Below are 26,221 nucleotides of genomic sequence, written 5' to 3' on the forward strand. Positions count from 1 at the left end.
AAAGGAATGCCAAACGAAAAGATTGTCGAAAAACCAAGCCAAAAAATCTATGGCAAAAATAACATAAAAGAGAGTTACAACGACGCAAAAATACAACATTTGTTGGTACCGTAAACAAGAAAGACACAAGTATGAGTGTTTGGACATGTGTCATATGTGTAAGGGGAAAACATCCTAGACATTGTTTCACAAAGATATATATCAAAAACATTAAAAATACTTTACAATTTTGAAATGCACAGGCAAAAGGACAACATCAACCAAAATCAAAATAATGAAAAAACAGCCATAGTTTTAAAGCGAAACATACCGGTCCTAATGGTGCCTGGTTCTGGAGCCCCAAAATCGTCCTCATCAGAGGTGGGCCAGTGCAGCAGGGATGGAGGAGGGGTGATTTGGGATGAAGTTGAGGGTGAGGAAAAGAGAGGGGGGGTTGAGGGGAGTGTGAATTGGGAGGGATGGGAATGTGAGGAGAGGGAGGGGCCTCACGGTCGGCCAGGTCTGGGTTGGAGGGGGAATTTGGGGAAGAATGGGCAGAGGAGGTTTGGGTGGGAGTGGGGGATAGGGGACGAGCCCGACATCGCTGACGTTGGCGATGTTGTAGTCTGCGCTCAGCCCCTAAATGATGTTGAAAAATTTTGATTATTACATATTTCATTTTTTGTTACAACAATTTACACACCAAAAAAAACCAAAAAAAAAAACAGGGCTATACGGTAAACATGCACACGCAGGTATGTACAAAATAAAGAAAAAGGGCTATACAGTAAACATGCACACACAGGTATGTCCAAAATAAAGAAACAGGGCTATACAGTAAACATGCACACGCAGGTATGCTTACATTTTAAATATAATTAAAAAAAATACTTACTTTCCTGTATTTGCTGACGCAAATTGGCCAACTGACGTGGGGATCTGCGCCCCAGATCGGACCACCTCTGTTCCAGTTGGCCGATATTCCGGCGGTAGCCGATCGTACGCAGGCAGCGCGGCACCTCCGCGCAAAACAAGAGTAGCGTTCAAACAAACTTTTAATTTTGAAAAACCATCCCCTTGGTCCAACCGTACGTATTCTGCGAAAGCAATGACACACACTAACAATAATAAAGTTTATTGACATTGAAAAAAAAAAAAGGATTGCAAACATGTGAATAACAATTAAGCTAATTAATATAGTGATTGCTATTAATCGATTCAAGTATGTTTGCTGAATGAAATAGCAGGCAATCGAAAACTGACAGGGCCACTTCCGGATTTGACTTGTGCGAGCGTTCCCTGCAACTAAAGAGGAGACGGACGGTCGCTATTTCGAACGTTCACTAGCTAGAGGAGGGGTTGTGAGAATATGAGGCGGAAGATTAGCTGCGAGCGAACATACGAGCGAGCGCTTGAATTTACATTTTTTCGCTCGTACGGTGGACCAGTCTTCAATATTCAGAGGAGGACGCAATGTGTTGTTTGCAATTATTTGCTATCAGGGCCGCCATAACTAGGGCTGTACGAGCAGTGCCACCGCGAGACCCCAGTCCGGGACCCCCGCCAAGACAGTGCAGCGCGACCCTGAAGGTGAACCAGGTACCAGACAGAATCTTTGCAGCAGTAAGTCCTCGAGCATCCTTAGCTTCAAACGGGCACACCGCTGCCCTTACAGCCCCCCCCCCTGCCTGAGGATGCTCCAGGCATTGCTGTAATTAGTTACCAGTGATTTTGGGTCCACCCTCTCCATATGACATCACACGGAGGGGGCGTGGCTTGCATCGGGCGCCGGAACCCCTAGTTACGGTGCTATTTGCATGAAAGAAAAGCCCTGGAACCCCTACGGCACATATAGGGCCGTAATTAGGGTGGTGCGGCCGGTGCCACCACACAGAGCGCAGGATGCCCTGGAGTGGAAACGGCCACCTGCTGCAATCTCTCTTTTGCCAGGCACCTGCTGCTGTGGTTATCAGTAGCAGTGCACTCGGCACCTTCACTGAAGCCCTTCCTGTCTGTCACTTACAGGCAGCTCTGCCTTCCCCATGGCTTCCACACTCGGCACACTCTCTGTAGGGACAGAAGAGATGTTATTACGTCTCTCCACACTGTCAGGAACCACAGTGGAAAGAGGGAGGAGGAGCTGTTGGGCGCGTACACAAGCGGCAGACAGCCAGGCAGATTCCTCAGTCCACTCAGACACAATCTGTGTCAGTGTCATTCTGTGCCTGGTCATAAAGTATCATTGACCAGATGATTGCACTGCTGACTCCATATAGGAGAGAGCCCGTGGAATAGGATGGGAAGAGGGGGGGAATTACAATATGACATGATAATAATATTAAAATGAACATTACTGTAAGGTAGGGGTGTGCACCGGCCACTTTTCGTGTTTTGGTTTTGGATCTGGATCTTTCTTCGTGTTTTGGATCTGGATTGGTTTTGCCAAAACCACCCTTCCGTGTTTTGGGTTCTGGGTTTTGTGTTTTGGATCTGTATTTTTTTGAAAAAAAAGCATAAAAACAACTAAAATCACAGAATTTGTAGGTTTTTCTGCTCCTATGCTATTATTAACCTCAATAACCTTAATTTCCACTCATTTCCAGTCTATTCTGAACACCTCACACCTCACAATAGTGTTTTTATGTCCAAAAGGTTGCACCGAGGTAGCTGGATGACTATGCTAAGCGACATGAGTGGGCGGCACAAACACGTGACCCATCTAGGCGTGATACTGCAGTGGCAGACAGGATGGCAGTTTGAAAAACTAGGCCCCAAACTGTACAAACTGTAATGCAAAGAAAAAAAAGAGGTGCAAGATGGAATTGTCCTTGGGCCCTCCCACCCACCCTTATTTTGTATAAACAGGATATGCACACTTTAACAAACCAATCATTTCAGCGCCAGGGTCTGCCACACAACTGTGGCTGAAATGATTGGTTCGTTTGGGCCCCCACAAAACAAGCTGGCAATTAATCTGTCCCTGCACAAACTGGCTCTACGGAGGCAAGATGTCATCCTCATCCTCCTCATCCACCGATTCCTCACCCTCTTCAGTGTGTACATCCTCATCCTCACAAAGTATTAACTCGTCCCCACTTGAATCCACCACCACAGGTCCCTCTGTACGTTCTGGAGGCTGGTCTCCCTGGAAGAGCTGATAATTCATTTTGATGAACATCATCTTCTCCACATTCTGTGGAAGCAACCTCCTACGCCTTTCGCTGACAAGGTTCCCGGCTGCACTAAACACTCTTTCGGAGTATACACTGGAGGGGGGGCAACTCAGGTAAAATAGAGCCAGTTTGTACAGGGGCCTCCAAATTGCCTCTTTTTCCTGCCAGTACAGGTATGGACTGTCTGACATGCCTACTTGGATGCTGTCACCGATGTAATCCTCCACCATTCTGTCAATGGTGACAGTATCATATGCAGTGACAGTAGACATGTCACAAATTGTTGCCAGGTCCTTCAGTCCGGACCAGATGTCCAAACTTGGTCCTGCCTGCCCTGCATCACCGCCAGCGGGTTGCTTAGGATACCTAAGTTTTTTCCTGGCAGCCCCAGTTGCGGGAGAAAATGAAGAAGGAGCTGTTGACGTGTCACGTTCCGCTTCAGCTGACAGTGTGTTCACCAGCAGGTCTTTGCACCTTTGCAGGCTTGTGTCGGCCGGAAAGAGAGACACCACATAGGCTTTAAACCTAGGATCGAGCACGGTGGCCAAAATGTAGTGGTCTGATTTCAACAGATTGATCACCCTGGAATCCTGGCAAAGCGAATGAAGGGCTTCATCCACAAGTCCCACATGCCGAGCGGAATCGCTCCGTCTTAGCTCCTCCTTCACTTTCTCCAGCTGCTTCTGCAAAAGCCTGATGAGGGGAATGACCTGACTCAAGCTGGCAGTGTCTGAACTGACTTCACGTGTGGCAAGTTCGAAGGGCTGAAGAACCTTGCACAACACGGAAATCATTCTCCACTGCACTTGAGTCAGGTGCATACCCCCTCCTTTGCCTATGTCATAGGTGGATGTATAGGCTTGAATGGCCTTTTGCTGCTCCTCCATCCTCTGAAGCATATAGAGGGTTGAGTTCCACCGCGTCACAACCTCTTGCTTCAGGTGATGGCGGGGCAGGTTCAAGAGTGTTTGCTGGCGCTCCAGTCTTCGGCACGCAGTCGCTGAATGGCGAAAGTGGCCTGAAATTTTTCGGGCCACCCAAAGCATCTCCTGCACGCCCCTGTCGCTTTTCAGAAAATTCTGCACCACCAAGTTTATTGTGTGAGCAAAACATGGGACGTGCTGGAATTTGCCCAGATGTAATGCCCGCACAATATTGGTGGCATTGTCAGATATCACAAATCCCCAGGAGAGTCTAAGTGGGGTAAGCCACTGGGCGATGATTTCCCTCAGTTTCTCTAAGAGGTTGTCGGCGGTGTGCCTCTTACTGAAACCGGTGATACACAGCGTAGCCTGCCTTGGAACGAGCTGGCGTTTCTGAGATGCTGCGACTGGTGACGCTGCTGCTGTTGCTGCGTAAGGTGATACATCTACCCAGTGGGCTGTCACAGTCATATAGTCCTTAGTCTGCCCTGTTCCACTTGTCCACATGTCCGTGGTTAAGTGGACATTGGGTACAATGGCATTTTTCAGGACACTGAGGACACTTTTTCTGACGTTTCTGTACAGTCTCGGTATCGCCTGCCTAGTGAAGTGGAATCTTTAACGGTCAAGCCAGCCGGCCCTTTACTTATGACACAGGCGCACGCTTGGCACTACTTTGTTGATGCACGTGCGGCTACTGCGCACACAATTCACAAACACAGAAAATATATATTTTTTGGTTTGGAGTGTACTTTGGGGGTTACAGCACCCTTTAACGGTCAAGCCAGCCGGCCCTTTACTTATGACACAGGTGCACGCTTGGCACTACTTTGTTGATGCACGTGCGGCTACTGCGCACACAATTCACAAACACACAAAAAATATAAATTTTTTAGCACTTGGGGGGAGCACCCCTGATGGACAGAGCACCCCCTGGACAACACTACAGCACCCCTTTAGGACTGGGACACTGCACAGGACTTTGGAGTGGACACAGCCCCTATGGAGAACTGACTGCACAACACAGTCCATCCAGCCCCTATGGACTTTGAAGTAGTGGACACAGCCCCTATTAACAACAGCAGCACAGCACAACACAGCCAGCCCCTATGGACTTTGAAGTAGTGGACAACAGCAGCACAGCGCAGTACAGCACAGCACAGCACAGCACAACACTACTCTGCACTACACTACACTACACAGCCCAGCCAGCCCTAACTCCCACCCTCCCTCTTCACTGTCCACAGCCGAGTGAGAAAATGGCGCAGACGCGGGTACCTTATATAGGATCCAAAACCCGCGAGACTCGGAAAGCGGGATGATGACATTTTGCCTCGATTTCAGATCCGAGTCAGGCGGGAAAAGTCGAGCCTGACTCGGATCGGGGGGGCTCGGGGGGGTTCGGATTTCAGAAATCCAAACCCGCTCACCCCTACTGTAAGGTAATAATTTAATTATCCTGTGTCTTCATTTTAATAAGACAATGGCAAACAAGAAGATATTATTGCTTATTGGTTACCTGTTAAATTATTACCTTATACTTGGAACAGTATGGATCATTTTAATTTATTGGTCGGGTGAGTGCTGCATCTGGGAGAGAGACATGGAAGTGGGAGGGGGGGGGCACCGATTCTCTTGCTCACACAGGGCACCAAAATGTCTAGTTACAGCTCTGGGCACATGTGTACCACTGAGTGGTGCTGTACCCCGGAGGGATAGACGGGACGGACCACAGTGCTTGTGAACGCTATTTAACAGAAGCCAGTGCCTGGAGAGATCATTTTAGGAAAACAACCGGTAAGTTTTAATTAGCGTTTGTTCATAAATTAGGGTTGCCATCTGGATTTTATAAGGAAACGTTAAAATATAGCGCTTCTGTATCCAAACCATATGCATGCTGTAATAAAGATCAGGAACACTTGTTTACTGTCAAAAACGGGTTTAACTACCTGAAACTCTTTAGTAAATGGAGCCCGCATTTTTCCTTTAGTACATCCCGGCCTAAGTTCTCTATAGAAACGGTTTCACATGAGCTGTCATCCTCTGTATATTCTTTAACCTGACTGTATAATAGGAACTCTTCAGCACTAGGTTATAGAAGAGTAGGATGTGGGGTAAGTTGTATGCATTGTGAGCACATACAGGCCCTGATTCAGAGCCGGACGCTCTGACAGAGCGCTCGCTCTGAATCAGGGCTATCCTTCCTGATTTTAGAGCAGCCTCCTGGCCGCTCGCATAGCTGTGGGTGACCACCCACAGCTATAGCGAGCAGCCAAAAAGATGGTCGCGATGGTCTTGACCATCGCGACCATCGGGCTTGCGACGAGACCCTTGTGGTAGGGTCTCGTCTGCCGCAAGCCCTGGAGTGCTTTTGGCTCTATCAGAGCCAAAAGCACTCCCACTGACATCACTTCTGATGTCAGTGGGGCCGGCCCCAGACAGTAGGTGCTCCCATGGGAACGCCTCCGTCTGGCCAGCCATGCCCCCGGCACGCCCACCAAAGGGGGCGTGCTGTCACTCACCATCGACAGCACGCCCCCTTTGTAGCGAGACCCATAGCGATGGCTTGCAAGTCGCTATCCGGGTCTCACGCATGCCGACGATGGAGCCGGGTCCGTCGTTCGCATGCGCACTGGCCCAACATCGACCCGCTTGCGAGCGCTCAGCGCTCCCGAGCGGGTCTGAATCAGGTCCACTGTCCATAATTCCTTCTGTACATCTAGAGAGACTGAACCCTGTGTAACTGTCCACTGTGCTCCCCTTCACCGCTATATTGCAAGCTATTCACTCACTGTGCCTGAGAACTGATTAATCCCTGTGTCTTGGGGGTGAAGGAAGAAGCAGGGTGATGGAGGAGAGGAGGGCATGGAGTGTGATGGGAAGAGCAGGGTGTTGGAGGAGAGGATGTGGCTGGAGTGTGATGGGAAGAGCAGGGTGATGGAGGAGAGGATGTGGCTGGAGTGTGATGGGAAGAGCAGGGTGATGGAGGAGAGGATGTGGCTGGGGTGTGGTGGGAAGAGCAGGGTGATGGAGGAGAGGATGTGGCTGGGGTGTGGTGGGAAGAGCAGGGTGATGGAGAGTATGTGGCTGGAGTGTGATGGGAAGAGCAGGGTGATGGAGGAGAGGATGTGGCTGGGGTGTGGTGGGAAGAGCAGGGTGATGGAGGAGAGGATGTGGCTGGGGTGTGGTGGGAAGAGCAGGGTGATGGAGAGTGTATGTGGCTGGAGTGTGATGGGAAGAGCAGGGTGATGGAGGAGAGGATGTGGCTGGGGTGTGAGGGAAGTTGCAGGTTTATGGAGGAGAGGATGGGGCTGGGGTGTGATGGGAAGAGCAGGGTGATGGAGGAGAGGATGTGGATGGAGTGTGATGGGAAGAGCAGGGTGATGGAGGAGAGGATGTGGCTGGAGTGTGATGGGAAGAGCAGGGTGATGGAGGAGAGGATGTGACTGGAGTGTGGTGGGAAGAGCAGGGTGATGGAGAGTATGTGGCTGGAGTGTGATGGGAAGAGCAGGGTGATGGAGGAGAGGATGTGGCTGGGGTGTGAGGGAAGTTGCAGGTTTATGGAGGAGAGGATGGGGCTGGGGTGTGATGGGAAGAGCAGGGTGATGGAGGAGAGGATGTGGATGGAGTGTGATGGGAAGAGCAGGGTGATGGAGGAGAGGATGTGGCTGGAGTGTGATGGGAAGAGCAGGGTGATGGAGGAGAGGATGTGACTGGAGTGTGGTGGGAAGAGCAGGGTGATGGAGAGTATGTGGCTGGAGTGTGATGGGAAGAGCAGGGTGATGGAGGAGAGGATGTGGCTGGGGTGTGAGGGAAGTTGCAGGTTGATGGAGGAAAGGATGGGGCTGGGGTGTGATGGGAAGAGCAGGGTGATGGAGGAGAGGATGTGGCTGGGGTGTGATGGGAAGAGCAGGTTGATGGAGTAGAGGATGTGGCTGGGGTGTGAGGGAAGTTGCAGGGTGATGGAGGAGAGGATGGAGCCAGAGTGTGATGGAAGGAGTAAGGTAATGGCGGTTACAGGAAGAGGTCCATGGAGGGGTGACACTGTGCAGTGTCAGAGACTATTCCCGCAGAGCAGCTGTTGGGTATTAGTACCCAGTGGCTGTCCACGGAACCATGACCTCCGACATGCATCTTTTGTGTATGTGAGGCACCCTACCAAGTCCTCTTCTCTGCCCGGCAAATACAGACATGCCCAAGTAGTCCCACAAGTGTGGAAGATAAAGTGTGTGAGAATCCAATATCCACTGTGCCACCACTGAATGAGGATGGTGCTGACAAGAGGGAGAGGGCCGCAGGAGTGGGGGTGGGCCCCCCTGTCTTAAGTGTCTCTGGCCCCTCGAAGGCTTAATCCAGTCCTGCTGAGACTAGCATTTGCGTGTTGTTGCAGTTGCGAATCCAAAATAAATCACAGCCACACTTGTATTAGCGTCTATCTCAGGGCCAATATGCTACAGAATGTCACCATGCCTTGCCGTGTTGTACGTGAGGTGCAAAAGCATTTCTTTCTCCAGTCCTTCACCATAGACCCCATGGCCGGTTTAAGGGGGGGCGAAAGGAGTGGTTATCCCGGGTCCCCCACACACAGAGGGGTCCCCTCACAGGGTCGATGTGACCCTGCCGAGAACAATAGTCCAGCTGGACACCTGTTCATGGCTCAGCAGCCGCGGCTATTCTACCTAATGCAGCAGCACAGTCAGTGCATCTGCATCAGCTTTCAACTAGGGAGGAAAGGGATTGGCTCCACACACTTACGGATGCAGGGGGAGTTTTTGAGTGCCTAGAACCCCCCCGAAACACCAATTCTTTCCTACAGTGACTGTCTGCATCGGGGATGGAGCCAATTCGGTAAGGCATGCCCCCCTTAACACCCGCAAATAGCGGCATTACATCATGGGGGGGCTAATGAAACGAGGTGCCCAGCCCCGGTTGCAACCCCAGGACTGGTTCTACAGTGGCTGCTGCATCGTGAAGGTATGTATGTGATTCTGTGTGTATATGTGTCATAGTATATATGTGTTATGTGTATACTGTGTATGTGTTAGTGTGTACGTATGTGTTAATGTATATATATGCGCTAGTGTGTGTATACTGGTTATGTGTGTGTATGTTGTATATGTATATTTATATTTAGGACACCCACCCCCAAAGAAGATACTGCGTTTGGCCATGTCTTCATGTGGCCGGGGGGGTGGGGTAGGCTCTGTTTGGTGCTTTAAGTGGAGGCAGGCTCTGTATGGCTTGGAGGGGGCCCCCACAAGTTAGTTGCGCAGGGATCCCCACAAGCCTTAATCCGGCCATGATAGACTCTACCTCTTCCATGTATTTTGGTTTAAAAAAAATAAATGTAAGATATAAGTGTATTATGTGTGTGTTCTACTAGTAATTAGTTATTGGTTGGTTGCTATAGGCAACATCTCCACTTCTAAAATCCCTCATTTTAGTAAATATACCCCATAGAGTGTGTACCTGCATTTCCTTTTCATGCATGGCACTACAAGTCTGAGCATTGTAGCACCTCTTACTATGTGCAAAATTCAGACAAAGGCCCTGATTCAGACCCACTCGCAAGCGGCTGTCCGCTCGCAAGTGGGTCGATGTTGTGCACTGCGCATGCGCACGACGGTGGGAGCTCCGTCGTGCGCATGCGCCAGACGCGACGAGCGAAGGACTTTCCTTCGCTCGTTGTGTCTGATCAAAGGGGGCGTGCTGTCGATGTTGATTGACAGCACGCCCCCTTTGGTGGGCGTGCCGGGGGCGTGCCTCCCTGACGGAGGCGTTCCCAAGGGAACGCCTACCGTCAGAAGCCGGCCCACTGACATCACTAGTGATGTCAGTGGGAGTGATTTTGGCTCTGATAGAGCCAAAATCACTCCGGGCCTTGCGGTTGAAAACCTCAACCGCAGGCTCCGGCTCGCAGTGGCGATGGTCGCGATGGTCAAGACCATCGCGGCCATCAAACTGCACGCTCGTATAGGCTGTGGGTGGTGACCCACAGCTATACGAGCGTCCAGGAGGACGCTCCATAATTATGGAGGGCGGCCCTCATTCAGAGCGTGCGCTCTGCTCAGAGCGTACGGCTCTGAATGAGGGCCAAAGCTCCAAGCCCCCCCACCCACCCCCTTAAAAAAAAATCTCAAAATTGGTGATGTGTTCCATTGAAGGGGGTGCAGTGGCTATGGGACCTAGAGGTGCCAGGCAGTGCTTCACTCCACAATATTCTGACCCAGAAAGGCAGGGAAAAGGGTGATGAATGTCCCTCCCAGTCAAAACAAAATTGTTGCTGTTGGGCCTGGTGGTAGGGTTGTGGAGTGTTATGTTGTTGGTTTTATGTATAGCATAAGCATGTTTTTGATTTACAACTCATTCCCAATGGAATTGATTAGTGCAGCACAGTTATTTTTTCTTATTGATCATTTTAATATACACACCAGCAGGCTTCACGATAATAAGTATTTAAAGTGCCCTGGATGGTATTATGTCTGAATATAAATCTTAACTATTTTATAGAAGAGCGCTTTTCCCCACTGCAAATCAGATAATGCTGGAAGTGGTCTGACAGGGTTATGTTCTCTCTGAATTAGGACTCATTTAGCTAACATATAAATGGATAGTAAACCATTAAAACATATCATGATAGATATTGCACCAGACAGCTTGCCCTGGAAGTTCAAAAACACTCTATGTGGCTCTGTTTTTAGAAATAGGAGATTGGAAAAACCCTTGCATTTAATACAATAGTGTTTAATGTTCTTACTTTATAGTAAGGGCAGTGTAGATACTGTTTTAGAGCCAGAGCAAATTATGGCCTTCATTCAGAGCTGTACGCTCTGAGCAGATCGCACGCTCTGAATGAGGGCCGGCCTCCATAACTATGGAGCGTCCTCCTGGACGCTCGTATAGCTGTGGGTCACCACCCACAGCCTATACGAGCGTGCAGTTTGATGGCCGCGATGGTCTTGACCATCGCGACCATCGAAACTGCGAGCCGGAGCCTGCGGTTGAGGTTTTCAACCACAAGGCCCGGAGTGATTTTGGCTCTATCAGAGCCAAAATCACTCCCACTGACATCACTAGTGATGTCAGTGGGCCGGCGTCTGATGGGAGGCGTTCCCTTAGGAACGCCCCCGTCAGGGAGGCACGCCCCCGGCACGCCCACCAAAGGGGGCGTGCTGTCAATCAACATCGACAGCACGCCCCCTTTGATCAGACACAACGAGCGAAGGAAAGTCCTTCGCTCGTCGCGTCTGGCGCATGCGCACGACGGAGCTCCCTCCGTCGTGCGCATGCTCAGTGCAGAACATCGACCCACTTGCGAGCGGACAGCCGCTCGCGAGTGGGTCTGAATCAGGGCCTATGATTGCAGTAAGGTTAACAACCATTGCTTGTTTGCTACCAATGGTTGATTGTTTTGACATTGATTTGATGGTTCTCCACCATCGATGGCTGTCAGGCCATGATGTTTTTATATTTTTATAGCCCACTAAGGGCCTGATTCAGACCCGATCGCAAGCGCTGAGCGCTCGCAACCGGGTCGATGGTGGCCCAGAGCGCATGCGCACGACGGAGCCGGCCCCGGCGTGCGCATGCGCGAGACCCGGATAGCGACGGGCAATTCGTCGCTCCGGGTCTCGCACCAAAGGGGGCGTGCTGTTGATGTTGAGTGACAGCACGCCCCCTTTGGTGGGCGGGCCGGGGGGGTGGCTGCCCAGACGGAGGCGTTCCCATGAGAACGCGTACCGTTTGGGGGCGGCCCCACTGACATCACAAGTGATGTCAGTGGGAGAGCTTTCAGCTCTGGTTGAGCCGAAAGCTCTCTGGGGCTTGCCACCACGAGACCCTACCGCAAGGGTCTCGTTGCAAGCCCGATGGTCGCAATGGTCTTGACCATCCCGACCATCATCCTGGCCGCTCGCATTAGCTGTGGGTGGCAACTGTGGGGGCGATTCAAATAGGCACCCAACAGAGCAATTCAATTGTTGCTCCGTTTGGACACCCGTGCTACATGTGCGCGCCCAAAGGCACAGAGTTTAGCCACGTATAGCAGCTAACCCCGTCTAAAGTCCTGTTTTGGGTGCCCAAGCGCCTATTTGCTAGCTGACTTATCGCACACTTCTGCTCGCCACCTTGAGAGGCTACAAGCCAACATTTGTCTAACTGTAGTTATGCACTCCTGAATGGAACAACAATTGAATTGCTCTGTCTGGCGCCAATTAATTTAGGCGCCCTAAAAAACAATTGAATCTCCCTCTTAGAGTCGTAGAAGAGGTGCCTCAAAAACGTCTTAAGCTGGGTACCCACTATATGATGTATCATACGATATGCTGTTCCCACGTGGATCGGAATGACATATTATACACATTGTATAGTGTGTACTCCAATTCCATCATTCTCAACGGTCGTTCATTGCCTCGTCCCATCAGCTGTCCTGCATGCCAGATGGCACAATGCAATGAACAGGGCAGTGCTGCTACTTGCAGCATGTAATGATGTAATGATACATTTTGCCATCGCAATGTGTCGTTACATCGGTCGCAGCATAGCTGGGTTGCATTATCGTATGGTGTGTACCCAGCTTTAGTTTCACATTTCTGCTAAAGCAATAGCTATATTCCTTATGACAGGAGTCTCCATAGGATGTAGATATAGAACCCAGGGCCTGATTCAGACCCGGTCGCAAATGCTGAGCGCTCGCAACCGGGTCGATGGTGGCCCACAGTGCATGCGCACGATGGAGCCGGCTCTGTCGTGCGCATGCGCGAGACCCAGCTAGTGATGGGCAATCCGTCACTCCGGGTCTCGCACCAAAGGGGGCGAGCTGTCGATGTTGAGTAACAGCTCGCCACATTTGGTGGGCGGGCCGGGGGGGTGGCTGCCCAAATGGAGGCATTCCCGAGGGAACGCTTGCCGTTTGGGGGCGGCCCCACTGACATCACGAGTGATGTCAGTGGAGAGCTTCCGGCTCTGTTAGAGCCGAAAGCTCTCTGGGGCTTGCGATGAATGAGACCCTACCACAAGGGTCTCGTCACAAGCCCGATGGTCGCAATGGTCTTGACCATCACAACCATCATCATGGCCGCTCGCTATAGCTGTGGGTGGTCACCCACAGCTATGCGATCGGCCAAGAGGCCGCTCCACAAAAAAAAAAGCCCGGCCCTGATTCAGAGCGAGCACTCTGTCAGAGCGAGCGGCTGTGAATTAGGCCCCCTATCCCCTAGAGCAGTGATTCCCAACCTCGGTCCTCAAAGCACACTAACAGTCCTGGTTTTGGTGATATCCATGCTAAAGCACAGATGGTTTAATCAAAATAACTGAGGTACCAATTAAGGCCCTCATTCAGAGCCGCACGCTATTTGCGGTCGTTCGTTTAAAATCAAGGGGTGGCTATTTAAATGATCCGTACGCACATTGCAGTGTGTTCACACCTCTAAGTCTGAACGAACGAGCAAAACATACGCTCGTTTATTTGTTAAAAACGCCCCCTGGCCGCACGCATCCTACGTCATGTCCGCTATTTATTAGATTAATCGAGTACATCGACCAGCGTATGAACTGCTCGCTATTCTTGTGGTTGGTGTTTGCTACCACAAATTTGCGTGCAGTTCTGGCTATAAAATAACCCAGTAACGTGGTCAATGACGCTGCTGTTTTAAACATACACACCCATAAAACGCCCGTTTTGACCTTTAAGCACGCCTGCGTTCGGATCTCCACTCCCCATTTTCAAGCACCTTCCCCTGTTACCACCCACATACGCCTCATTCTGTCACTCAAAATAGCAGGCACTCGCTATATAGCGTACAAAGGATTTTCGGCCGCACTGACTGGTTCGCGCATGCGTACTAAAATGCGTACGCATGCGCAGATGTGCAAACATCGCTCGGAACGAGCGTACTGCCGCTAACGAGCGGCTCTGAATGAGGGCCTAAGTTGCTTGTGCTCAAGTATGGCTATCCTTGAAACCTGGACTGTTAGTGTGCCTTGAGGACCGTGGTTGGGAACCCATACCCTATAGCTTTGGGATTGCTTTTGACATTTTAGCTCCAGCCATCTGTCTAACCATTCCCTTACTACACGGGTATTCAACATGCAGCACTCCAGCTGCTGTGGAATTACACAACCCAGAATTACCTGCCACAGTTTTACTATTAGGGCATGATAAACATGTGTCTGGTCATGCTGGGATGAGTAGTTCCACAACAGCTGGAGGGCCACATGTTCAACAGACCTGGCCTACTGGCTAAACTGAACCCACCATCTTCTGCTTTTGCACATCTCTTCTCTTTATCCTCTTATAGCCCTTTCACACTGCCAACAATAACCCGGTTTATTTCTCATGAACGCGCAGCAAACCAGGTTACTGTGCAGTGTAAAAGTGTGGTACCCCAGAACCTGGGTGTACTCCATGTTGAGAGGGCATATGTATATTATGATTGTGACCCTTACATCGGGATATTATCCTTTTAAGTGGTGCTGTATATATATATATATATATATTAATATAAACCCCCTCTCAGAGGGGAAGTGGTTTGACCCTGCCTGGGACTGGCTGAAGGGGCTCTCCCATCTCTGGCTGAGCGGGGGAGTCCTGCCTGCACTGTGAGGTAGAAGGCAACTGTCAGATTCAGCAGCGCATGTGGTCAGTTGGAAACTAACTGTCATGTGACTACAGTGTATAAATAGGGACCCTGCACTGGCTGTTGGGGGGAACTCCTGAGGTAACTGGCTGTGAGGCAGGAGCTGAGCTGGCCGGTGATCGGTGCCTGTCACTGGTGAGGGAGGTCAGGCCTTCTCCATCATGTCTGCTGCTGGGGGGCTGTCTTAAGAAGGAAGAGAGCTCCAGAGCCGCCTCTTTTCCTCCATGAGTGACAGCTGTGGCTCAGTGCTGAGAAGAGAGGGCTGTCTGGCTTTTGGTGGTGTTGAACACAGAGATCTGCCAACGAGGAACAGGTCTGTCAGTATTAGGGGTGTGCACCAGCCACTTTTCGTGTTTTGTGTTTTGGTTTTGGATCTGGATCTTTCTTCGTGTTTTGGATCTGGATTGGTTTTGCCAAAACCACCCTTCCGTGTTTTGGGTTCTGGGTTTTGTGTTTTGGATCTGTATTTTTTTTTAAAAAAGCATAAAAACAGCTAAAATCACGGAATTTGTGGGTTTTTCTGCTCCTATGCTATTATTAACCTCAATAACCTTCATTTCCACTCATTTCCAGTCTATTCTGAACACCTCACACCTCACAATATTGTTTTGGCAAGATGTCGTCCTCATCCTCCTCATCCACCGATTCCTTGGATAAAACAGGAAAAAGGGATTTAGGTGACCCTGGACTGCTTACGGTCTGAGCCAAAGTTTCTGAACTTGACAGTAACTTTTTATGAACGCGCTGCAGGTGCCGTATAAGGGAGGATGTTCCTAGGTGGTTAACGTCCCTACCCCTACTTATTTCACCTTTACATATGGTACATATGGCAAGACAGTTGTTGTCTGGATTTGGATAGAAATATTGCCAGACCAAAGAGGTGGAATGTTTGGTCTTCTGCCCAGGCATGACCGTGATGGGCTTTTTCATCCCACGGACAACAACTGTCTCCCCCGGAGCCTGATTTAAACAAACCACATCACCATCAGAATCCTCCTCGCCAACTTCCTCCTTAGTGCCAGCTACACCAGTTTCCTCATCCTGTTGTACTTCAACAGTGACATCTTCAATTTGCATATCAGCAAGTGGACTGTGGGTGCTCCTTTCAGCACTTGCAGGGGGCGTGCAAATGGTGGAAAGAGCCACCTCTTCCCGTCCAGTGCTGGGAAGGTCAGGCATCGCAACCGCCACCACACTTGGACTCTCCTTGGGGATTTGTGATATCTTCTTAGAAAGCACAGTTCTTCGCTGTGCTTTTGCCAGCTTAACTCGTTTGATTTTTTTAGCAGGAGGAGGGCTTCCATCGTCATGTGAAGCTGAACCACTAGTCATGAACATAGGGAAAGACCTTAGCCGTTCCTTGCCACTCCGTGTCGTAAATGGCTTATTGGCAAGTTTACGTTTCTCTTCAGATGATTTAAATGTTTTTTTCAAGGTCATTTTCCTGAACTTTGTCATTTGGGATTGTATGTGCCCTCTACTATGACATGGGGCATCGGCCTTGGCAGACGACGTTGATGGCATGTTATCGTCTATGTCATGACTAGTGGCAGCAGCTTCAGCACTAGGAGGAAGTGGTTCTTGATCTCTCCCTATTTTATTTTTATCGGAGAAAGTTTGGTCCTCCATTTATGTTATATTGATATATACGTGCGGCTAAGGCGCACACAAACACAGAAAATAATTTTTTATTTTTGTTGGAGACTAGTGCACTTTGTGGGTTACACCACCCTTTAAGAAATGAGCCAGCCGGCCCTTTACTTATGGGACACAGGCGCACGCTTGGCACTACTTTGTTGATGCACGTGCGGCTACTGCGCACACAATTCACAAACACAGAAAATATTTTTTTATTTGGTTTGGACTGGAGTGTACTTTGGGGGTTACAGCACCCTTTAACGGTCAAGCCTGGCGGCCCTTTACTTATGACACAGGCGCACGCTTGGCACTACTTTGTTGATGCACGTGCGGCTACTGCGCACACAATTCACAAACACAGAAAAAAATGTTTTATTTGGTTTGGAGTGTACTTTGGGGGTTACAGCACCCTTTAAAGGTCAAGACAGCCGGCCCTTTACTTATGACACAGGCGCACGCTTGGCACTACTTTGTTGATGCACGTGCGGCTACTGCGCACACAATTCACAAATACAGAAAATATTTTTTTATTTGGTTTGGAGTGTACTTTGGGGGTTACAGCACCCTTTAACGGTCAAGCCAGGCGGCCCTTTACTTATGACACAGGCGCACGCTTGGCACTACTTTGTTGATGCACGTGCGGCTACTGCGCACACAATTCACAAACACAGAAAAAGTTGTTTTATTTGGTTTGGAGTGTACTTTGGGGGTTACAGCACCCTTTAACGGTCAAGACAGCCGGCCCTTTACTTATGACACAGGCGCACGCTTGGTACTACTTTGTTGATGCACGTGCGGCTACTGCGCACACAATTCACAAATACAGAAAATATTTTTTTATTTGGTTTGGAGTGTACTTTGGGGGTTACAGCACCCTTTAACGGTCAAGCCAGCCGGCCCTTTACTTATGACACAGGCGCACGCTTGGCACTACTTTGATGATGCACGTGCGGCTACTGCGCACATAATTCACAAACACAGAAAAAAAAATGTATTTGGTTTGGAGTGTACTTTGGGGGTTACAGCACCCTTTAACGGTCAAGCCAGCCGGCCCTTTACTTATGACACAGGCGCACGCTTGGCACTACTTTGTTGATGCACGTGCGGCTACTGCGCACACAATTCACAAACACAGAAAATATTTTTTTATTTGGTTTGGACTGGAGTGTACTTTGGGGGTTACAGCACCCTTTAACGGTCAAGCCAGGCGGCCCTTTACTTATGACACAGGCGCACGCTTGGCACTACTTTGTTGATGCACGTGCGGCTACTGCGCACACAATTCACAAACACAGAAAAAATTTTTTTATTTGGTTTGGAGTGTACTTTGGGGGTTACAGCACCCTTTAACGGTCAAGACAGCCGGCCCTTTACTTATGACACAGGCGCACGCTTGGCACTACTTTGTTGATGCACGTGCGGCTACTGCGCACACAATTCACAAACACAGAAAAAAATGTTTTATTTGGTTTGGAGTGTACTTTGGGGGTTACAGCACCCTTTAACGGTCAAGACAGCCGGCCCTTTACTTATGACACAGGCGCACGCTTGGCACTACTTTGTTGATGCACGTGCGGCTACTGCGCACACAATTCACAAATACAGAAAATATTTTTTTATTTGGTTTGGAGTGTACTTTGGGGGTTACAGCACCCTTTAACGGTCAAGCCAGGCGGCCCTTTACTTATGACACAGGCGCACGCTTGGCACTACTTTGTTGATGCACGTGCGGCTACTGCGCACACAATTCACAAACACAGAAAAAAATGTTTTATTTGGTTTGGAGTGTACTTTGGGGGTTACAGCACCCTTTAACGGTCAAGACAGCCGGCCCTTTACTTATGACACAGGCGCACGCTTGGCACTACTTTGTTGATGCACGTGCGGCTACTGCGCACACAATTCACAAATACAGAAAATATTTTTTTATTTGGTTTGGAGTGTACTTTGGGGGTTACAGCACCCTTTAACGGTCAAGCCAGCCGGCCCTTTACTTATGACACAGGCGCACGCTTGGCACTACTTTGATGATGCACGTGCGGCTACTGCGCACATAATTCACAAACACAGAAAAAAAAATGTATTTGGTTTGGAGTGTACTTTGGGGGTTACAGCACCCTTTAACGGTCAAGCCAGCCGGCCCTTTACTTATGACACAGGCGCACGCTTGGCACTACTTTGTTGATGCACGTGCGGCTACTGCGCACACAATTCACAAACACAGAAAATATTTTTTTATTTGGTTTGGACTGGAGTGTACTTTGGGGGTTACAGCACCCTTTAACGGTCAAGCCAGGCGGCCCTTTACTTATGACACAGGCGCACGCTTGGCACTACTTTGTTGATGCACGTGCGGCTACTGCGCACACAATTCACAAACACAGAAAAAAATGTTTTATTTGGTTTGGAGTGTACTTTGGGGGTTACAGCACCCTTTAACGGTCAAGCCAGCCGGCCCTTTACTTATGACACAGGCGCACGCTTGGCACTACTTTGTTGATGCACGTGCGGCTACTGCGCACACAATTCACAAACACAGAAAAAATATTTTTTTTTAGCACTTGGGGGGAGCACCCCTGACGAACAGAGCACCCCATGGACAACACTACAGCACCCCTTTAGGACTGGGACACTGCACAGGACTTTGGAGTGGACACAGCCCCTATGGACAACTGACTGCACAACACAGTCCAGCCAGCCCCTATGGACTTTGAAGTAGTGGACACAGCCCCTATTAACAACAGCAGCACAGCACAACACAGCCAGCCCCTATGGACTTTGAAGTAGTGGACACAGCCCCTATGGACAACAGCAGCACAGCGCAGCACAGCACAGCACAACACTACTCTGCACTACACTACACTACACAGCCCAGCCAGCCCTAACTCCCACCCTCCCTCTTCACTGTCCACAGCCGAGTGAGAAAATGGCGCCGACGCGGGTACCTTATATAGGATCCAAAACCCGCGAGACTCGGAAGGCGGGATGATGACGTTTTGCCTCGATTTCAGAATCCGAGTCAGGCGGGAAAAGTCGAGCCTGACTCGGATCGGACTCGGATCGGGGGGGCTCGGGGGGGTTCGGATTTCAGAAATCCGAACCCGCTCACCCCTAGTCAGTATACATGTGACAGCAGCACACCATTCAGGTCTGTCAGTATACTTGTCACAGCAGCACACCATTCAAGTCTGTCAGTATACATGTCACAGCAGCACACCATTCAGGTCTGTCAGTATACATGTGACAGCAGCACACCATTCAGCTACTGTCACAGGCACATTCTGCAGGAGACACGTAGTAGTGACTCTCCCTTCTCTTCATGAGACAGCTGCAGCACAAAGACACATATACTAAACCATAACTTCACCAGGACTAGTATAGGGGAGCTGACAAGTCTTATGTTAACATCAACATCTCCTTTATGAGGTGCAGTGACTTTTATTCTTACAGTTAAACGTCCTGAGGTAATTGCCCTGTCAAGCTGTCAGATTTTGTCATAGAATAGAAGTGCTCAGGTTTGCAGCTCTTCCAGGTAACTGAGGAGAACTCAGCCCATATAAGCTGATTGCCCAAAACGGGGACTAATCAGAGCAATGAACATTTAGTACTCCGAGCTATTAGTGTTTTAGCTGCACCAGGAAGGCAACCAACCCTAATTAGTCTTCAGACTCTGCAGCTTAAAAGTATTAGCACTTCCCAAATACTGTTTAAACTTTTTGGATACTAAGACATTAATGGACTTAGTAATTTGCTATAGACACAGAACTGAGGTTTTCCCTGCAGTGACTGTACGGTTAAGGAATTCTGAAGGGATTCAGGGCCCATCACTTAAATCGTCTTAAACAACAGGGAAATAAGTTGCTAACAAATCCGGGTTTGCACCATTCAAGGGCTCAACATAGCAACAACAGTCTTCCTACAGCCAGGATTCAGCATCAGTTTACAGCCTTCTTTAAGGAATTCAATTATTATCTACCTATGTGCACCGACTTAACAGTGTCCAACCACAACGCAATAAATTTTCATAATAACATTATAGTGTGTCACTAGTACTTAGCTTAGGTAAAGTTCAAGTTAATGCAGAAGGTTACTTACTTATGATTTAGGAAAGTATTTATGTTATAACTTGTGTATCTAATGTGAACTACTAACTCAATTTGCCCCTACAGTAAATGCACTGAAGAAGTTCCAGTTTAATAAATATTTTGTTTCTATTTGTAACTGTGTGTGTTATATAAGTGTGAAAAGTTTGCCTTCAAATATTGTTGTATTGTGAAAACCCATCTATGTTAAACTTAATGTATTGTTCCATCAGAGAACTAAATTGTTCTTGAAAAGTAAAGAAAATTCCTCTTTAAAAATGAAGTGTTGGTTTTTGTGCTAAGGACTACACCATACTCCTCAGCTCTCAGTTGTAACTGAAAGAAACAAGAGGAAACACAACAGTGCAGAGGAATACACCCTTAACAGGTAACATACGTTAAAAATTGTGATTTCACCGTCTACCCCACCTGACGGGTTTTAACAAAAGGGCCAGGTTGAAATAACTTTGGTTGAGTGACCCGGCATTACAACCCTGGTAATGAGCAGGGTTGAACACTGGTTAAACTCGGCTCGCAATGCAGTGTGAATGGGTAACCCGGGTTGATGCGATCCGGGTCCTGTTCACAGCATAGGGAAAGCCAGTGCTTGGAGATGATCTCGTCACCAATCGCCGGCTCAGCACATGATGGCGGTGACATCACTGATCCGGTAATAAGCGGGTCAGGCCACCAGTCTGAAAGGGGTCTCAGCCGGGTTGTATCTGGGTTAGACCTGTGTACAAAATCCCAGGTGCGACCCAGCATTGCAATGTGAAAGGGGTATTAGTTGGTCTTCCCCTGCTTCTAGCAATGATATTCATGTATTTGTTGGTATGTAAGGCCTGTGGCCTTTTGTTCGTCTGTGGAATCAGTAGATTTGGCCCATTTACAATAGACTCTGCTGTCATATCAAGGCACAAATCTGCTGACATTCGGCAGTGTATTCAAAGAACTGCACAGATCAGTATGATTTGTGCAGGCTGTGGTGTTAATAAGTGTAATTAAAGAGTTAATTTTTTTTAAGTAATTGCATGGGGTCCCCCCCAAAAGCATAACCAGCCCCAGACCTCTGAGCCTGGTCTGGTACTGGAAAATCCGGGGGAAAACAGGCTCGAGGTTCCTCCTATTTTCCAGTAAACAACACCGGGCTGAACCAGCACTATAGCAGGGAGACACATAGCGTGGGGGGCAGTTTCTATGGCAGTGCCTGCTGATTGCCTGAGAGCAGTCTGACTCTATAGCCAATCAGCGTTATAGTGCAGAGAAGCACGTGGGAACTGTCATTTGGGTGCTATACTTTATAGACAGTACAGCGTGTCTGTGGGCTCAGTACAAGGTGTTTTTTTATTTTACCAAGACCGGATTTCCACAAGACAAGGGGACAGATAACAACTAAGGAGGAGGTGAGTGTGTGTAATAAAGAATTAAAACATTCACTGTGTCTCGTCTGGTTTTTGTAATATTTTCTTTAGAGTGAAACTATAGGTGACGGCAGACTCTTAATGTCCAGGCATGCTGGCACTTGTGGTTCTCCAAGTGCCTTGCATGCCGGAGACAGCTTCCTGGGACCTGTAGTTCCACAATAAAGAAATATATTTTACACCATTGCACCTGTATCCAACGCCATGGTAGATCCTTGGTAGGGCACCCACTTCCTGATAATTTCCAGCCCTGGGATGACCAGTTTGGAGTTGGTTTACATTATAGCAGCTCACAATATTGATTTTTTTTCATCTAGTTAAAGGGCCAAAAGGTTGCATCCAGCTTGCTGGCTCAAAACTGATTGATATAATTATTAATAGAGTTGAGGACTGTGCAAAGATGATGGTTGGGATACCCTTGAGATTTGAAGGCATGGGCCTTCATAGAGGACAAGGAAGTTGATGGCTTTGCATTATCATGATGACTGCTGGCGGCAGCTACAACATGTGGTTCTTGGCCTTGCTCTCCTGTCATGTGACAGCCATCCATATTTTCTGCGGTCTTGAAGCAGTGTCACAAGCACCAATAGTGTAGCCAAGGTGCGGTTACAAAATTCACACACGTCCAGTCGTGCGCACACAGAAAGAAAAAATATACAAAAGACACTATTTTTTATTTTTCGGGTCCAGAACTTGGACCCACAGCACAGATTGATGACGACTGGAGTTGGGCAGCACTAGGTTGCATTGCCGACTTGCTAGATCTTGTGCGGCTAAGCCTAACATGCACAGACACACAGACAATTATGAGAAAAAAAAAACAATTGACTTTTATTTTTTTTCAGCTCCAGAACTTGGGCCCAGAGCACAGATCGATCACGACTGGAGTCGGGCAGCACTAGGTTGCAACTTGCGTTGCTGGCTGGATCTTGTGCGGTACTGCGGTAAAGCCTAAAGGGGAGTATCCACTTGTAGATATACAAACGACAGCACGATTACGACATTGCAATCATGTTCTCGTTTGTATAGCTAGTGATGTGCCTAGACTGAACGTTCACTTGTTCAGTCCCGGCACATCCCTCATCCCCACATATGCTGAACCTGACGAGATCGTCATGTTGACCAGCATGTAGGGGCGATGTCGGATGTCAGAAGCGACCAGCGGGCACGCGCATCGCTGGTCGCTTCCAACTAAAACATGCCCGATGCATGCACGATGCATGCGCGATTTGCAAGCGATTGCACGATAACGATGCTAAATCGCTAAGTGGATACCCCCCTTAACAAGCACGCACACACAGGAAAATATAAAAGACACTTTGATTTTTTTTGTTTTTAACCCGGCTGGAGTTGGGCTGGATCTTGTGCGGTACTGCGGTTAAGCCTAACACGCACGCGCACACACACACACAGAAAAATATAAAAGACTCTTTGATTCAGAGCCGGACGCTATTTGCGGTCGTTCGTTCAGAAAATAGGGGTGGCTATTCAAATGAACCGTTCGCTCTTTGCGGTCTGTTCACGCCTCTATGTGTGAAAGAGCAAACAAAACTTGCGATCGTTTTTTGGATAACTACGCCCCCTGGCCGCTCGCATCCTACGTCATGTCATCAAACTGACGTCATACTCACTGTGCATCAAACTGATGTAGCACTCACTATGCATCAAACTAGCGTCATGCTCACTATGCATCAAACTAGCGTCGTACTCACTATGCATCAAACTATCGTCGTACTCACTATGCATCAAACGAGCGTCGTACTCACTATGCATCAAACTTGCGTACTACTCACTATGCATCAGATTGTTGTAGTACTCACTATGCATCAGACTGTTGTAGTACTCACAATGCATCATACTGGTGTAGTCAGTGGAGGCATTGGGGTTGGTGATACCCAGTGCAGCATGTGCCGACGCCCAAAAAGGGGGCATGGTCTTGCTGTGAGGGGGCGTGACCTCACAGCACACCCCTGGTTTCATCACTCTGGGGGCTTGCCCAGTACTCCTGTAGATGCACGCCCCCAGAGTGATGAAACCTGGGGTGTGCTTGTGGGGTCATGCCCACTCCCAGTGAGGCCATGCCCCCTCTTTGGGCTGCCCCTGGTGTCTCTCCCTGCACTGCCAGCTCCTCCTCCATAGGCAAACGCAGGGGGTTTCTGGTTGCCTGGAAACCCCCCTCCACAGCCCACACCATGACCACAATAGAAATACTAATATATAATTTTACTAGTGCTGCATGTTCTTCTCAGTATCACAAATGAAATAGTGAGCACCTCCTGTGGACTTTTTAACATGTCAGCCAGGTATAAATACACCTGTGCACCAACTAGGAGATCTGGAAAACATGCATTGTTAAGGGTACACTGCTATAGACCAATCAGGCTAATCATTAATACCATATAATAATACACTATCCAGTGCATGACAAGACTAATATGCACATATATGTCCAGGGCAGTGCTAGGTTCTTCTGCTGCTCCCTCAGACTCCTGGACTTGCTCCAATGCTCTGGAATGTTGCCAATATCTGAAATAAAATCATTCAGCTCAGGCAGGATGGCTTACTGTGATCGCTCCTGTATATGCTTGAATTATGAGACACAATACACTTTGTATGATACATATTAAAGCTGGTTAAGTGCTAATTACGCCCTCATCATGGACTGGCCACACTCACCCTAAAATCAAACATTTGGACCCCCCTCCCCTAGAAATTAAGCGTTTGCCACTGTCCTCAGTGACTGGGAGCCGGGTGCTACACTGTGATGTTAGGGCCTAATTCAGACCCGCTCGCGAGCGCTGAGCGCTCGCAAGCGGGTCGATGTTGCCCAAGTGCGCATGCACATGACAGAGGTGGCTCCGTCGTGCGCATGCGCAAGACCCGAATAACGACGGCCAAGCCGTTGTTATGGGTCTCGCACCAAAGGAGGCGTGCTGTCGATGGTGATTGACAGCGCGCCCCCTTTGGTGGGCGTGACGGGGGCGTGGCTGCCCAGACGGAGGCGTTTCCATGGGAACGCCTACCGTCTGGGGCTGGCCCCACTGACATCACTAGTGATATCAGTGGGAGTGATTTTGGCTTTGATAGAGCCAAAAGCACTCCAGGGCTTGCGGCAGCGAGACACTACCGCAAGGGTCTCGTCGCAAGCCCGATGGTCGCGATGGTCTTGACCATCGCGACCATCATTTTGGCCGCTCGCTATAGCTGTGGGTGGTCCCCCACAGCTATGCGAGCGGCCAGGAGGCCGCTCCAAAAAGGAGGAGGGACGGCCCGGTTTCAGAGCGAGTGCTCTGTCAGAGCGTCCGGCTCTGAATCAGGGCCTTAGGACCTCATTCAGAGTCGGTCGTTGTGGCCGCACGGTCGTACGCCACCGATGTTCGCTATACTGCGCATGCGTAAAGTTCGCAATGCGCATGCGCAAACTAGCCGCTATGATCAGAAATTTCTCTCTCCTTGAACACAGCCAGGTCGGTAGTTTGAGTGACAGATGGAGGCGTTTGTGGGTGGTAACAGGGGAAGGTGCTTGAAAACGGGGGAGTGGAGATCCGAACGCAGGCGTGCCTCATTATGCGAACGGCGTTTTATGGGAGTGCATATGGATTATGGGAGTGCATAATTAACAAAGTAGCGCCATGGCACATGTGACGTGGGAGGTTTTTACACTGACATGATCGTAGAGCTTAAGAGAGGGTAAGTTCTACGACCAGTACCGATGGTTCCCGATGGTCTCGATTAATCTTTATATACCCGGAGATGACGTGCAATGCGTACAAGAAGGGGGCGTACTTTTTTGTCTTCTGGCCGCTTCCTCCCCTTGGTCAGCAAACTTCCGATCCGAACTTAGGGACGCTACTTGCGAGGGAATCATTTGAATATCCGGCCCCTTTTCCAGTACGACCGTGCGGCCACTTCGACCGACTCTGAATGGGGTCCTTAGTGTGCAGTGCCACCGAGGAGGAGGCGACATTTTGGTATCACCCTCTGGGAGTGATGCAACTGGGTGTAGTACTCACGGTGCATCAAATTGGCATAGCACTCACTATGCATCATACTGACGTAGCACTGTATGCATCAAATTGGCGTAGGACTCACTATGTATCAAACTGACATAGTACTTACTATGTATCAAACTGACATAGTACTCACTATGTATCAAACTGACATAGTACTCACTATGTATCATACTGATGTAGTACTCACTATGTATCAAACTGACGTAGTACTTACTATGTATGAATTTGAAGTAGTATTAACCATGTATCAAACTGGCATAATACTCACTGACATAGTACTTACTATGTATCAAACTGACGTAGTACTATGCATCAAACTGGCGTAGTACTCACTATGTATCAAACTGACGTAGTA

The sequence above is a fragment of the Taudactylus pleione genome, unplaced genomic scaffold (assembly GCF_031769625.1).
Source record: "Taudactylus pleione unplaced genomic scaffold, aTauple2 ptg000064l, whole genome shotgun sequence".
NCBI lineage: Eukaryota > Metazoa > Chordata > Amphibia > Anura > Myobatrachidae > Taudactylus > Taudactylus pleione.